At 45.4% G+C, this 5,323-nt stretch overlaps 1 pseudogene; it reads right to left on the bottom strand.

Annotated features, from left to right (window-relative positions):
• Positions 1 to 803: 803 nt before the first annotated feature.
• Positions 804 to 4,683, bottom strand: LOC114695962 (annotated as a pseudogene).
• Between the last annotated feature and the right edge of the window lie 640 nt (positions 4,684 to 5,323).

Raw genomic sequence — 5,323 nt, 5'->3', positions numbered from 1 at the left:
TTCTCTTCAGCCATAATGTCCCTTCTCTTGGCCACTGTGGCAATTTTCTCAGTAGTTGTGTTGGATCTCTGTCTTGGATGTGGAAACCTGTCGTAAAAGAGAGGTTAGGCGTGTGTGTGTGTGTGTGTGTGTGTGTGTGTGTGTGTGTGTATCTGTTATCAAGCTTCAGGGCTGGGTTCATGCTTTCACAGAGAAAAAGTGAGAGAGATGGGTCAGAGTTAAGATCATGGTTCTCTGGCCACTGCAGACACCCACATGTACATTGTGCATAAACACACATTCGGGAACACTTACATACACACAAAATAAAATAAACCTTTAAATGTTGTTGGAAAAGAATATTCAGCAACAAACAGGTACACTATTTCTGCATCTTCACCCCCAACCCCAAGTCATTTAGCTGATTTGCCTTGAGACTCATCCTGTGGTAGTTTTTGTGAAGTCATATGTAGCTATTAAGCAGACTTTGTGAAGGATTTTAAGAAGGGACACACACCAACTCCAGTGCTAAAGAGAACCAAAACAATGCTTATGGAAACTCAAGGAGCAGGAAAATCATTAACATCTGATATGTCTGTATTAGTCAGCGTTATCTAGAGGAACAGAGCTTATATGTATAAAGCAGATCTATCAGAATGACTTACAGGCTGTGGTCCAGCTAGTACAACAATGGCTGTCTACCAATGGAAGATCCCTTAAGCCAACAGGCTAAGAGAAAGAAATAACAGTGTTAGGAGAGGATCTGATATGTGACCCCCCCCCCCAAATGGGTCATGATCCACAGGTGGATAACCCTTAGGGCCTCAAGGATCTCTTGCACTCCAGACAGCTTTCTTACTTCCACTCTGGAGAAGCAATCCAATTTCCCCTTTGGAATCTGGATCAACCACTTCTCCTAACACTGTTATTTCTTTCTCGTAGCCTATTGGATTAAGGGCATCAGAAGCCCAAGGTGGCCAGGGAGAAGCCTGAGATTCAGTGAAATGTTTGCTGTGTCCCCTGGCAGGAGTGTTCCCCTCTCTGCAACCAAGTCTTCTAGACCAGAAGAACTGAAGGTCGTGGGAACAGAAAGCAAAACTTTTCTTAGTGGGTCACTAGGGTGACAGTGAGGGGAACTATTCCCTTTTCTACCCTTTGATTCTTGGACCCACAGATCCTGGCTATGGGAGAAACTGTACCGTATACTGGATGCTGAATTAAAGCACATACCACCTAATGGAGAGCCCTGCCCCAGCCTCCATGCTGCTTTCACATCATTGGCCCTGTAACTGTATCTTCAAAAGGCCATTCCATTTTTCTTTTTTTTCCTTTTTTTTTTTGAGACAAGATTTCTCTGTGTAGCTTTGGAGCCTTTCCTGGAACTCACTCTGTAGCCCAGGCTGGCCTCGAACTCAGAGAGACCCTCCTGGCTCTGCCTCCCGAGTGCTGGGATTAAAGGCGTGCGCCACCACCACCCGGCCCATTCCATTTTTCTATTAGGCTAGGTACTTCAGGACGGTGGGGAACATGATAGACCAGTGGATTTTATGGTTTGGGAGCCACTGTCACATTTCTCTGGCTGTGAAGTGACTTCCCTGGTCAGAAGTAGTCCTGTGTGGAATAACATGATGATAGATGAAGCGTTCTGCAAGCTCACATGTGGTGGTTTTGGCAGAAGCATTACATGTAGGAAAAGCAAATCCATAAGCAGAATAAATATCTACAACAGTAAAAACAAGTCATTGTCCTTTCCTGGAGGAAGTGGTTCAATGTAGTCAACCCGCCACCAGGTTGCTGGCTGGTCACCCCGGAGGAACGGTGCCATATCTGGGGCCCAGTGTCGATTTCTGCTGTTGGCAGATGTGGCACTCAGCAGCAGCAGTAGCCAGGTCAGCCTTGGTAAGTGGAAGCCCATGTTGTTGAGCCCATGCATAACCCCCATCTCTGCCACCATGGCCACCTTGTTCATGGGCCCATTGAGCAGTGACAGGGATGACTGGTAAAAGAGGCTGCTCACAGAATGAGTCACCCTATCTACTTGATTGCTGAACTCCTTCTCAATGGATGTCACCTTTTGAGGAGCATTTACATGGGACACAAGTATCTTCACATCCTTCACCCATTTGCAGAGATCTGTCCACATACTTCTTCCCCAGATGTCTTTCTCATCAATTTTCCAATCATGCTCTTTCCAAGTTCCTGACCATCCAGCCAACTCATTGGCTACAGCCCATGAATCAGTGAACAACTGCACATCTGGCCATTTCTTCTTCCAAACAAAATGTATGACGATGTGTACTGTCTGAAGTTCTGTCCACTGTGAAGATTTCCCTTTGCTGATACCTTTCAGTGTTATCCCAGAAAAGAGTTGTAATGCTGCAGCTGCCCACTTCTGAGTGGTACCTGCATAACATGCAGAACCATCCATAAAACAGGCCCTAGTCTTCTCTTTCTCAGTCAATCAATAATAGGGCACACCTGGTGCATGCTTGGCAGCAGATGGCATTGTAATGGGAGGAGAAACCACAGGCATTTGCGCAACTTCATGTAACTTGCTTGTGTCTTCAGGACCTGCTGAGGCCTGATGCATCTACCATTTCCATTTGATGATGGATTGCTGCCATGCACATTCTACTTTAGGATTTGGTGGGTCAGATCACACCTAGCTCACAATGGGCAGCTCAGGTCCAATAGTAACTTGCTGGCCCAATATCAAATGTTCATTTTCCACTAAGGTCCAATAACAGGCCAAGAGCTGTCTCTCAAAGGGAGAATAGTTGTCTGAAGATGATAATAGGGCCTTGCTCCGAAGTCCCAAAATCTCTTCTGTAATTCACCTGCCAAAGACACCAAACAGCATCCCTATTTGTCACTGACACCTTAAGGACCATCGATTTGGCTGGATCATATGGTCCAAGTGGTAGGACAGCCTGTAGAGTCAGCTGGATCTGTTGAAGAGCCTTCTCCTGTTCCAAGTCCCATGCAAAGCTAGCGGCTTTCTGAGTCATTTGGTATATGGGTTGGAATAACAAACCCAAGTGAAGAAAGTGCTGTCTCCAGAATCCAAATAGGCCCACTAGATCTCATGCTTCTTGCTTGGTGGTGGGAGGGGCCAGGGGCAATAACTTATCCTTTCCCCTATATCTCTGCATGCCCATACCACTGCACAGCTAAGAATTTCCCTGGGGGTAAAAAGCCCTTGAGTTTTGGTTGGATTTATTTCTCATCCTCTGATTCACATATGTGGTACCAGCAAGTCCAGAGTGACTGCTACCTCCTTCTCACTTGGTCCAATAATTCTATAAATAAAGCGAACCAATATGATATTTTGTGGAGGAGACAACCAAGATCCCTTCTCACTAAGTTATGATACAAGAATGAAGAGTTAATATATCCTTGAGGTAAAATTGTGAAGGTATACTACTGGCCTTACCAACTAAAAGCAAATTGCTTCTGGTGGTCTTTAGGAGCAGGTGTCCAGAAAAGGGCATTTGCTAGAGAAATAGCTGCATACCATGTAGCAGGAGAAGTGTTAATCTGTTTAAGTAAGGACACCACATCTGGCACAGCAGCTGCAATTGGAGTCACTACTTGAGTTTTCCATAGTCAGCTGTCATTCTCCATGATCCATCTGTCTTCTGCACTGGCCAGATAGAGTTCAAGGTAGATGTGGTGAGAACCTCCACCCTGCATCTTTCAAGTCCTTGATGGTGGCACTAATGTCTGCAATTCCGCCAGGGATGCAATACTGTTTTTGATTCACTATTTTCCTTGGCAGAGTCCATTCCAAAGGCCCCTGTTTAGCCTTTCCAACCATAACAGCCCTTACTCCACAGGTCAGGGAACCAGTGTGGGAATTCTGTCAACTTCTAAGTATATCTATCCCAACTATTCACTCTGGAACTGGAGAAATAACCACAGGATGAGTTTGGGGACCCCTGGACCTACTGTGGGTCAGACTTCAGTCAAAGCTCCACTAATCACCTGATCTCCATAAGTAACTGGGGGGGGGCACAGAGTTCTTTAGGTGTCCTGGAATCAGTGTCAGTTCAGTATCCAATAGACCCTGGAAACTCTGATTGTTTCCTTTCCCCTGTGTATGGTTATTCTTGTAAAAAGGCCGTCTTTCCCTCTGGAGGGAGATTGAATAAAGGCTAACAGTAAAACTTGTAGGAATTTTATCAAGGTTCTTCCTCAGGGGAACCTGGCTGTCCTTTCATTCAAGGAGGTCTGGGTCTGCAATCTGGCTCAAGTCTGGAAATTGGTTCACAGGCCCAGATTCCCCTTTGCTATCCTCCAGTGGAGCCTTTACTTCATTTGGTTGAGGATTTTTTTCTGCTATCATAGATCAAACAAAAATGCAACAGGCGTTATCTATTTCCTGCCTGGGAACACCATGATTGATTAGCTAATACCAAAAAGCCCTATGAGTCCTGCCACCATAAAAATCACTTTGCCTGTGCTGCCCACTACAGTTCATGACCTTATGGACATTGCCTTGCCTATGGTGTCCGTTATGATAACTATGGCCTATTTGTCTTTGGCAATTCAGTGCTGCCCCCACCCCCTGCTACTTCAGGGCCCAATTAAACCCACTGCATTTAATTCATCCAACTGAGCAGCAGCATCTCCAACCCTAATGTCTGGGACGAGGAAAAGGGTGACGATGAAGCTCTTCCAATGTGCTGGTGGCCCTCTCACCATTTTGTGTCTTATAGGGTTAGTGAAGGGCAAGGCTTCTGGGCCTTCCCATCATGGAGGATTAGGTTTTACACAGTATATCTATCCACTGTAGCATTCCAATTTCCCTGAGCCTTCAAACTCCTTCATCAACACTAAGCCAATGGATAACAGGCATCTCCAACTCTTCTTCAGTAGGCCATCTTTTGACAAATGCCTCAGCCAGCCATTCAAACTAACTTTTGATACCTTTTGTTGTTGTTGACTGTGCAGGATTCCATATGAAACCTAGAAATCTCCATTCCAGTTTTATGTCCCTTCCACCATTATCCCACACCCTGAAAATCCATTCCCACTCATATTCCCCAGACTTCTGCTTGAATGAAATAGCTCCTAAACTCATTAAGCTTTTTAGTAGTGTAGCGCACCTCCCCTCCCTAGGAGCTTGTTTAGCCTGAAGTCTGGTTACAGGTCTAGAGACAAGTGTTGGTGGACCCTGTGGGACATCAGTATTATGTTGCTTAGCATCTCCTTCAGAAAAACTCACTGCTGGTTTAGCAAACAGTGGAGGACTAATTTCCTCAGTCAAAGGTGGCAAGGGCAGTATTTTAGGAGATGGGGTGGAAGTACATCTTCTGAAGAAGGTGGACAGATTACTTCCTCA

This window comes from Peromyscus leucopus, chromosome 9 (assembly GCF_004664715.2).
Source record: "Peromyscus leucopus breed LL Stock chromosome 9, UCI_PerLeu_2.1, whole genome shotgun sequence".
NCBI lineage: Eukaryota > Metazoa > Chordata > Mammalia > Rodentia > Cricetidae > Peromyscus > Peromyscus leucopus.
The sequence above is the reverse complement of the archived record's forward strand: the minus strand, read 5'-3'. Positions and strand labels throughout refer to the sequence as shown.